We start from the raw sequence: 11,829 nt of genomic DNA on the forward strand, positions 1-11,829 counted from the left end.
AATAAAGTATGATGAACAGCCTTTCTTGAGTCAAACCTGAGGCTGTATTTGTCACAGGCAGCTGCTAAAGTGAAACTGGAGTCATAATTCTCCCAAGAACTCATCATATTCTTGAAACTTCCCCCTGTGTTTCCCGAATGACTTCCCCACAGGTTTGACCAAAGATCTGGACCATTTGAATTGATAAGTCCCACCAACCATCCTGGCCAGCCACACTCTGAGAAACACTTCCCTTTCTAGGTGCCTGCGTGCACAGCTGGAAATAGCCGAACCAAAATGACAGTTCAGTATAACTCAGCTGCCTCATTTGGGAGCCAGCTCTTACTCCTGGTCATAAATCTAATTGTGCCCAACACCCCCTTTGTTTTTTTGGAAGTTGGGATTCCTTTGGTTAGGCCTCCAGGTCTTCCCTATTTCTGCATTTAATGAATTTATTTATTTTTCAGTTAGCAGGTTTTAGGGCTGGTTAATGAGTGGTAGAAGGCAATGGCAACCCACTCCAGGACTCTTGCCTGGCAAATCCCATGGACGGAGGAGGAGCCTGGTGGGCTGCAGTCCATGGGGTCGCTAGGAGTTGGACACGACTGAGCGACTTCACTTTTACTTTTCACTTTCATGCATTGGAGAAGGCAATGGCAACCCACTCCAGTGTTCTTGCCTGGAGAATCCCAGGGATGGGGGAGCCTGGTGGGCTGCTGTCTCTGGGGTTGCACAGAGTCGGACACGACTGAAGCGACTTAGCAATGAGTGGTAGGGTTCTCTTGAACTGTCCAAGTGGGCCAAACTCGGACACTTTTCTTGTTATTTCCAGCTTTCAAGTCCCCAGTGTCTCTTTCAGCCTCTCCTCAACTCTGGAAATTGCCTTCCTTAGTACAGTTCCAATCTGTGGAAATTTCTGCAGTACAATGACATATAGGCCTCAGGTTTGGTTTTGTTTATTCACCTATCTTTCCTTGGACAGTTGTTTCAAGATGAACTTATTCTTTTTAAAAGGAAATCTGTGTTGAAGTGTCAGGGAGAGAGATTTGCTTTTAAACATAGTTTCTTCTCTGGAATTTGTCTGAAACTTTTGGTAGATTTTCAGGTGGGGGTTGGTTATGGATCCCAGAGAGATTTATCAGAGGCTGTTTCAAAGTCCTTCGGGTGAAGCTGTTATAAAGAGCTGCCAGGAGGGAACACTAATGAAAGGGAACTTAGAAACCTCGCTTGGTGATTGGCACCTGGGAAATTTTCAGCCTAGAGTGAATGAGTGTAGGATCTGTGTGGCAAGAACAGGAATCTACAGTGACTCAATGGCTGACTCCGTTCCCAGTAGCTCCTAGTGGTAATGACATCCCAGCTGCTTTATGGAATCATGAACCACAGAAAGTTTAACCCAAAAGATCTCTGTATCGTTGATCCTGTTTGTGAAGCCAACTGTCTTGCTATTCACACTGTCTGCACTGTTTGCTGAACCCACGGTGGGCAAGGTGCGAGCTAAGAGGCTGGAAGGAGACTTGAGGAGCTGAACTGCAGACACATTTATTCTCTTCTGGCTGACACAGCAGCCATAGCAGTATTCACAATAGTCTCTCCTCTCATGGCTGACCACACAGACACAGCCCTGATGCAGCAGTAATGCCGACACTTTTTAGGTGGATCTCACATGTACATACAGCACACAACCCGTGACCAAGCCAGAACCTCATAACACGCATGTGCAGTGCTATAAGTGATCTCAGCTGTTACATAAACCTCATGATGTGCATGCACAGTGCTATACATGGGCTCAGCTGTTATATGGTCATTATTTACAAAACGTAGGGCGAGAGAGCCTGAACACACCATCTTGGCTAATTTGCTCTCTCTCCACAATCTCCTTATGTGTTTGCCCACCAACCTTTGATCTTCCATCCATTGATCTTCTAGCTATCCATCTATCTATCCATCCAATAAATGAAGGCTCACCACTTACTGTGAAGCAGACACTGGACTAGGTACTAGGGTTGCAGGAGGAACGATTAGACACAGCACCAGTGAATAACTACAGGTCATCTTTGCACATTTCACAGTAAGGATTCTTGTGTGGTAGAGGCCAAAAGACAGTGGGGAGGCGATAGAGAATAATTCACAGAAACCTCAGCATGCCATGCTTCAGTAGTTCACAGAGTGGTTGTTAACTGCCTTTCCCCTGCTGAATCTCTAAAGCCTAGGCACAACACTCTGCCTCCTCAACCTCTGCTCCCTCCTATGAAGTCACAGCTTTCAACCTGCTTCTGCATGGAGTCTAGGCAGTGGGTAGCATTAGGGAGTCTGAGGTGCTTCCATCCCAGGTGAGATTAGAGAGACAAGCTCAGGTGGGGAGGCAGTCTGCCTTCATCTGTGTGCCGTTGCTGGGCTTCCCAGGTGGCTCAGTGGTAAAGAATTCACCTGCCAAGGCAGGAGACCAGGGTTTGATCCCTGGGTCAGGAAGATCCCCTGGAGGAGGAAATGGCAACCCATTTCAGTATCATTGCCTGGAAAAATCCCATGGACAGAGGAGCCTGGCAGGCTATAATCCATGGGGTTGTAAAGAGCTTGACACACTGAGGACATTAGTTTGCTAGGGCTGCTGTAACAGAGCACCACAACCTGGATGGCTTAAACAGTACAAATGTATTGTCTCACAGTTCTGGAGGCTAGAAATCCAAGATGAAAGTGTCAGTAGAATTCGTTCCTTCTGAGGATTGTGAGAGAGAATCTGTTCCAGATTCATATGAAATCTGTTCCATTTTTCCTCTGGTTTCTGGTGGTTAGCTGATAATCTTTGGCTGCTCTTGGCTTTTAGACAGGCTTCCCTGGTGGCTCAGATGGTAAAGAATCTGCCTGCAATGCAGGAGACCCAGGTTCAATCTCTGGGTTGAGAAGATCCCCTGGAGAAGGGCATGGCAACCCATTCCAATATTCTTGCCTAGAGAATTCCATGGACAGAGGAACCTGGCAGGCTACAGTGTGGGGGGTTACAAAGAGTCAGACATGACTAAGCGAATTCATTTTCACATGACATTCTCCCTGTATGTGTGTGTCTCTGAGTCTAAATTTTCCCTTTTAATAAGGGTACCAGTCATATTGAATAGACTTTAATGACTTAACTAATTATATCTACAGTGACCCTATTTCCAAATAAGGTCACATTCTAAGGTACTGGGGTTAGACTTTAGTACATAAATTTTAGGGAGACACAGTTCTACACATAACACCTTGTTTCTGACTTTATCCTCTTCTTCTTGCCATCAGCAGTGCCTGTGAAAAGGAGGCCAGAGTGATTTGTGCTGGAGAGCAGTATGGCTTGTAGAAGTCTCATGGGCAGCTGCAGAAGCAAGAACAGCAGTTAGTGGGTGCCTGGGATTTGGTCCTCTATGCATTTGTGCTCAGAAATAGCAGGAACTGTAGGGAAAGAAAACCCAAGCACGCAGCCCTTTAGCCTGGGATAGAGTTACCAGAGGAACTCTGGGTGCAGGTTGCTCCTAGGAGTCAGATGAGGCAATGCCTGAGACCTGAGGGGAGAATAGGGATCAAGGCCCGGAGTTCTGTGAATGACTTGGTGTTCATGCATGCCACCATCCAGGATTTGCTGAGATTCTCTTAATCACCTCTTTGAAATATAGGTGCATTTAATTAAAAAGCATAATAATAGTGGAGTATTGCAACAGAGTACTTGTAGAGTTTGACAGATAATTTGTAAAAAGAAAAAAGGGGACATTTGCCTTACCAAATACTAGAATTTAAGATAAAATTGTCATCACAATAATATGTTTTGGCATATGAATGAATTTCTCAATGGAATAGACTTGATTTCAGGAATGGACACAGTATGTTTACATACTTAAAATTTGATAAAGGTGATATTTCAGTTCAGAGGGAAGATTATGATTCATTCAAGAAATTATGTTGACCTAATTGGTTCTCCATCTGAGGGGAAGAAGTGAGGGAGGTACCATCTCATGCTGTATCCAGCAATAAATCCAGATGGGTTTGGGTTCAAGAGCTAACTGTAAGTAAACAGATAAACACATATATTAAATATTTTAAGAAAATTTAGTGGAAAATTCATTTTCCAAATTTGTATAACTTTGCAGTATTTTAAAAATATTTTAATTAATTTTAATAATAATTTTATTAATAAAATAAAGGGATTAAAAAAATAATTTTGAAATCTGAAAAACTATGAAGGGAGAAAGAAAAGGATACATGGTCTTACATTTTTTTTTGAAACTTTAAGGAAAAAGCCACCATAAAGTCAAAGGACAAACTGTAGGCTCAGATGAACATCTGCAGCACTTCTGAAAGATTATGACCCCTAATTTACCCAAAACTCATATAAATTGGTAATAAAATGTCAAAAGACAATAGGAATATGGGGAAAAATACGAACAGGCAGCTCACAGAAAAGGAAATAAAGTTTTAAATGGCACTAAGAAGTATTAACCAGAGACAGTCTAATTTAATTATTTAGAGAGTTCCTTGGTGGTCTAATGGTTAAGGTTTGGATCTTTCACAGCTGTGGCTCAGGTTTGTTCCCTGGATGAGGAGCTAAGGTTCCACAAGCCACACAATGTGGCCAAAACAAAAAGAGTTAATCATTTATTCATCACACTGGCAACAATTAAAAAGACCAGTGCCATCTTGTGCTAGAGGGAATGCAGGGAAATGAGCACTTATTATACCTTGCTGGTAGGACTGTGAACTGTTGAAACCTCCAGGGAAAACTAATCTGGTAATGTTTATTAAAGTCCACAGAGTCAGCAACCCTGTTTTTTGCTTTAATCATTTAATACCATTAAATCCATTATGTAACTTTTATTTGTTTATTGAAGTATAGTTGATTTACAATGCTGTATTAGTTTCAGGTGTACAGGAAAGTGATTCAGTTTTGTACATATATACATATATATGTATTATTTTTCAGATTCTTTTCCCTTATGCTGCTGCTAAGTCACTTCAGTCGTGTCCGACTCTGTGTGACCCCATAGACAGCAGCCAACCAGGCTCCCCCGCCCCTGGGATTCTCCAGGCAAGAACACTGGAGTGGGTTGCCATTTCCTTCTTCAATGCATGAAAGTGAAAAAGTGAAAGTCAAGTCGCTCAGTCGTATCCGACTCTTCACGACCCCATGGACTGCAGCCTACCAGGTTCCTCCATCCATGGGACTTTCCAGGCAAGAGTACTGGAGTGGGGTGCCATTGCCTTCTCCATTTTCCCTTATAGGTTGTTGCAAAATATTGAACATAGTTCTCTATGCTATACAGTAAGCCTTGGTTGGTTATTTATTTTATACATAGTAGTATGTTGGAGAAGGAAATGGCAACCCACTCTAACATTCTTGCCTGGGAAATCCCTTGGATAGAGGAGCCTGGTGGGCTACAGTCCTTGGGGTCGCAAAGAGTCGGACACAACCCAGTGACTAACACTGATGGAGAAGAAGGGGCTTCCCTGGTGGCCAAGATAGTAAAGAATCCACCAGCAATGTGGGTGACCTGGTTTCTATCCCTAGGTTGGGAAGACCCTCTGGAGGAGAGAATGACAACCCACTCCAGTATTCTTGCCTGGAGAATCCCCATAGACAGAGGAGCCTGGTAGGCTACAGTCCATGGGTTTGCAAAGAGTTGGACATGATTGAGCAACTAAACACACACACATAGGAGTGTGTATATGTTAATACTGAACTTCTAATTTATCCCTCCCCCTACTTTCCCCTTTGGTAACCATAAGTTTGTTTCCTATGTCTGTGAATCTATTTCTGTTCTGTTATATAAATTTATTTGCATAATTTTTCCACATACAAGTAATATCATATATTTGTCTTTCTCTGTTGGACTTACTTCACTTAGTATGATAATCTCTAGGTTGATCCATGTTGCTACAAATATCGTTATTTCATTTTTATGGCTGAATAATATTCCATTGTGTGTGTGTGTATGTGTGTGTGTGTGTATGATATCTTCTTTATCCACTCATCTGTCAATGGACTTTTAGGTTGCTTCCATGTCTTGGTCATTATAAATAGTACTTCAGTGAACATTGGGGTGCAATTTCAAATTATTATGGTTTCCTCTGGATACATGCCAAGGAGTGGGATTGCAGGATCACATGGTAGTCTGTTTTTAGATTTTTAAGGAACCTCCATACTGTTCTTCATAGTGACTGAACCAATTTACATTCCTACCAACAGTGTAAGAGGATTTCTTTTTCTTCACACCCTCTCTAGCATTTATTATTGTAGACTTTTTGATGATAGCTATTCTGACCTGTGTGAGGTGATAACTTATTGTAGTTTTGATTTGCACTTCTCTAGTAATTAGCAATGTTGAGCATCTTTTCATAACCTGCTATTTATCTGTAAGTCTTCTTTGAAGAAAGTCTGTTTAGATCTGCCCATTTTTTGATTGGGTTTTTGGTCTTTTTTATATTGAGCTGTATGAGCTGTTTATATTTTGAAAGTTAATCCCTTGTTGGTCACATGGTTTCAGCAACCCTACTTTAAGCTGTTCTTCCAGTGAGATATAAAAGTACTTAAGAATGTATGTCATACATACCTAAGAATGTATGACAGGGGTACTTATGGAAGCACTGTTTGCTGTGGCAAAATACTGGACAATGCACCAGAATCTGTCAATGATAAAATGGCCAAATAAACACCGTGCCTCCATGCTGTAGGATGTTATGTGACTATCACAAAGAAGTAAATTAGATTTACCAACATATTCACATGGAAAAATGTTACTATATTAAGTGCAAAAGCAAGTTGTTTTCAAATGTACATACCATAATTGCATTTTTGTAGAAAAGTTGATAAGCAAATAAAACTCACGCCTATTCTGTGTTTATATTTACAACATCTTGGAGAAGCACGGCTTAACAGCATAAATTGCCTCAGGGAATAGGAATAATGGAGTGATTTTTAATTTATCGTTTCTGTACCTTGAGTTGTTTTGCTTTTTAGAAGAATCATGTTTTTGCTTTTTTAATTAAAAGCAATTGGTTAAAGGCAATTTTCAAGGGGAAAAAAAAGACAAAGTGCTTAAAACATTTTTGTGACTTACTGGGCTCTCAGGTTAAAGTCTTTTAATGGACTCACAAGGCCCGTGGGATCTGATGTCTGCATACAATAACAGCCTTTCCCCCCTTTATTTTGCTGTTTCTCCTCTGTTCCCCAACTGTGCAGGACCAGGAGCCTTCTTAGCAGTATTCTTCCCTCTCTGCATACATGGATCTCACTTCCTATGGGAATCCCTGAGACTGGCTTAAGTACCCACCTAATATTCCTATGGAGAAGGCAATGGCAACCCACTCCAGTACTCTTGCCTGGAGAATCCCAGGGTCTGGGGTTGCACAGAGTCGGACACGACTGAAGCGACTTAGCAGCAGCAGCAGCAGCAACTGTTCCTACAGCTCCTTGTGCCTATGTCCCTAATGGGATTGCTGTAATTGTCTGTTGGTTTAGTTTTATTCCCACTGGATGATAGGTACCATAAAGGGAGAAATAGCTTTTTTCACGGTGCCCTCTGTGCCTTGTCCAGCTCATTGTAGGTAATAAATACAACAAAAGTTTCCTGAATGAATAAAGGAAAGAAGAGCAAGATTAATGAATGAATGTCAAGCATTAGAGATGCTTGACAAAGAAGAAAACATAGTCTGTGCCCTCAAAATTGCATGGTGGAGAGATAGGTATGTAAACAGCACAGTTATAATAGAAAAGAATGAATATTGTTATAGGACAGAAGGACCATAAGTTACCTAAATTTGCCCAGAGAAAATCTGGAAGATTTCACCAGTGAGGAAACATTAAATTAGAGATCTAAAGTGTAAATAGACATTTAGGAAAATAAGAGGATGGTGTGATTTTCCTGGCACAAGGACAAGCTCCGGCAAGGACATAAAAGAGCATAACATATTCTGAAAAACCTCAATAGGTTTAGCATTGCTTGAGTGTAAAGTTCAAGGTAGGGAAAAGAAGTATATGAAAGGTCATAAATGGAGGCAGTTTTATTGGAACCAAATCATTAATGAAGGTCCCTGCTTGGCCATGACCATGACTTTAGAGATTACATGGGGAACTACTGAGGAAGACTTTAAGAAGGGGTATGATATGAGAGGAGAAGGCAATGGCACCCCACTTCAGTACTCTTGCCCGGAAAATCCCATGGATGGAGGAGCCTGGTAGGCTGCAGTCCATGGGGTTGCTAAGAGTCAGACTCGACTGAGCGACTTCACTTTCACTTTTCACTTTCATGCATTGGAGGAGGAAATGGCAACCCATGCCAGTGTTCTTGCCTGGAGAATCCCAGGGACGGGAGAGCCTGGTGGGCTGCCGTGTATGGGGTTGCACAGAGTCGGACACGACTGAAGCAACTTAGCAGCAGCAGCATGATATGAGAAGTTTTAGATCATACTGATAAGATTTGAAGTTTGGAGCAGGAGATGATTATCAGATAAAGGGAGACTGGTCAAGAATGCAACAGAAAGGAGGTTATTACAACCTTCTGAAAGTGAAAGTCACTCAGTTATGTCCAACTCTTTGAGACCCCATGGACTATACCAGTCCATGGAATTCTCCAGGCCAGAATACTGGAGTGGATAGCCTTTCCCTTCCCCAGGGGATCTTCCCAACCCAGGGATCAAACCCAGGCCTCCCATATTGCAGGTGGATTCTTTACCAGCTGAACCACAAGGGAAGCCCAAGAATACTGGAGGGGGTAGCCTATCCCTTCTCCAGCGGATTTTTCAACCTAGGAATTGAACCGAGGCCTCCTGCATTGCAGGCAGATTCTTTACCAACTGAGCTATGAGAGAAGCCCACTACAACCTTCTACTAGAGAAGTAATCTGGGCTGAACCATAGCCAAGACTAGGCTTCAAATAGGGAGGATTGGTGAAGTACTCCCACTACAACCTTCTACTAGAGAAGTAATCTGGGCTGAACCATAGCCAAGACTAGGCTTCAAATAGGGAGGATTGGTGAAGTACTAAGGAGGTCAAGTGCTTGATGGGCTAGAGTAGCCAAAAGTCCAAATGATGCCTCAAATTTCTGATTTGGCAACTTCAGAAATATTACAATAAGAAACATCAGAGTAGATGCAAATGTAAGAAAGGTAGAAAACAAATTCAGTCTGCCCCGCATGGAGGGTATTCATCTCCTAGGGCTTAAGTTCTAAAAACTGCATGGCTCAAATCAATAGGAATTTATTTTCTTACAGTTCTGGAGGCTGGAAGGCCAAAATCAAGATGTCAGCAAGGCCATGCTCCCTCTGAAGGCTGTAGCAGAGAATTTTTCTTTTCTTGCCTCTTCCTAGCTTCCTGGTGGTTTCTCTCAATCTTCACTGTTACTGGGCTTTGAGCTCCAGTCTCTGCCTCTGCCATCCATGAACTTCTCCCTGTGTGTCTCTATTTCCATACAGCACTTTCCTTTTATTGTAAAGATTGGCCATATTGATTAGGATCCACCCTGCCAGCCTTGTATTAACTTGATTATACCTGCAAAGACCCTATTTCCAAATAAGGTCACATAGAGATATGGGGAGTTAGGATTTCAATATATATTTGGGGGAGATGACATTCAACCCATTACACTGAGTTTAAAGGGTGGTGGGACTTTTGGTGGCAGTATCCAGAGGCCTCTAGATAGAGGGTTTAGGGCAGAGGCCTGGGTTACATATCTTTAATTAGAATCTGGTGGTTCAGATGGTAAGGACTCTGCCCACAGTGTGGGAGACCTGAGTGCGATCCCTGGGTTGGGAAGACCCCTGGAGGAGGGCATGGCAACCCACTCCAGTATTCTTGCCTGGAGAATTACATGGACAGCGAAGCCTGGTGGGATACAGTCCATATAGTCACAAAGAGTTGGACATAACTGAGCAACTAAGCACGCACACCAGCAAACTGACTACAGGAGTGATCACAGCAAATACATAAGTGGCCTGGGAAAGGGAATCCTGGGGAAGGTTATGGAGCTGCAAGGGCCAGAGGATCCCATGCAAGACATGAATGAGAGGGGCCACAGGATGGACATCTTCAGGGACTCCTGTGGATATGGCTGTGACAGGGCAGGCATGTGTCCATCCTTTGCTAATTGTCACCCACCAGAGCACTGGACTATTTCCTGTAGCCTGGCTCTTTCATGCTCGATCTCTTCCCCCTGCTTGACATAGCTTTTCTCTCTTATTTAGGAAGCATTTGAGCCCTGCAGCCACCTTCCAAAAGTGTCAGTGGTGATGTTTTCAGGTCAACTGCCTTGCTAAACTCAGCACCATAGTACAGCATTGGTAAAATAAACAAGGGCAGCTTGTTTGTGTTTTGCATTCCTTCAGAAATAAGCTGAAGGTTTTATAATAAAACTGAGGAATTACACTTTACTGTATCACCAAAATATTCCCATATGGCCATAAAAGGATTGTCAGAGTGTATCTAGCCTTTCCCTTTCAAATCATGAGCCTCTATTCCTGCTGCTGCTACTGCTGCTAAGTCACTTGGCTGCAAAGCCAGATTTCAGTTATCAGAGAAAGTTGCCAATTCTAGAAAGTAGGACTGAAGGTCAGAGAGGACCAGAATAACTCAGCCAAAGGCATTTGAAAAGCATTCCTTTCAAATGTGGTAGTATGTGCTTTCTGTTAGGGCAGAGTCCTTGACTGTTCACTGCTATAGCTAGCACCTGGTAGGCTCATGGGAGATACTTGAGACACTCAAGAAATACCTCCAGGCTCTGGGCGGCCCAGGATGTGAGATGACTGTCAACACTGGGATCAGTAAATGGCGGCCCAGCAGTGTTCAGCTAAAGTGGAATTCCCACCTCCATACTGAGTGAGATGCTTGTAGCACTCTTCTTTTCCTTTCTGGGGAGGCCAGTTAACAGTGCTCAGGCTAACTGCGGGTTGGCAGTTCTGAGCCAAATCTTCCTTGCTCCAGCAAGATTCATTTTCTCTACTCTGAAAACCATTGCATTTTGACAATAAAAATAATGACTAGTATTTATTGAGTGCCTGCTATAGATCAGGCTCTGCACTATGTGCTTTATATGTATTGTCTCAAGTAACCCTTGCAACACTCTATGCGGTAGTGGAGTAGGTGCTTTTTTGTTTGTTTGTTTGAAGAAAAGTAAGCTTTTATTTTGTTGTTTCACAAATAAAGCGGGATGAGCTTGTTGCTTTCTTGGTGATCATTCAAAGAAACCAAGTGCAAGTGTTATTATATCACCATTTGAAAACAAAAATGAAATTTAAATTATGAAGTCACTTTATTCAAGTTCTCACACCTAGAATGTGGTGTTAGGCATGTCTGAATCCAGACTCTCTGGAAATATCATCCCATTCTTGAAGCCCTTCATCATACACATAAGTTTTATCAATCTCTTATTGATATTTCTTGTATACTCATAGCAAGTTTAGCCCAAGAGATGTGGCAAGAATGATGTGGACAGTTAGGAAGCCTTCAGGGAGGCTCCTGTCAAATTCTAGGAATTAGAATACAACTTTAGCTTTGGGGAGAAAAATAGCGGTGAATTTAATAAGAAATGCAAAGAACATAGAAAACCCTAAAGACTCCACCAGAAAATTACTAGAACTAATCAATGAATATAGTAAAGTTGCAGGATATAAAATCAACACACAGAAATCCCTTGCATTCCTATACACTAATAATGAGAAAACAGAAAGAGAAATTAAGGAAACAATTCCATTCACCATTGCAACAAAAAGAATAAAATACTTAGGAATATATCTACCTAAAGAAACTAAAGACCTATTTATAGAAAACTATAAAACACTGGTGAAAGAAATCAAAGAGGACACTAATAGATGGAGAAATATACCATGTTCAT

The sequence above is a fragment of the Bison bison genome, unplaced genomic scaffold (assembly GCF_000754665.1).
Source record: "Bison bison bison isolate TAMUID 2011002044 unplaced genomic scaffold, Bison_UMD1.0 scf7180017864486, whole genome shotgun sequence".
NCBI classification, from domain to species: Eukaryota; Metazoa; Chordata; class Mammalia; order Artiodactyla; family Bovidae; genus Bison; species Bison bison.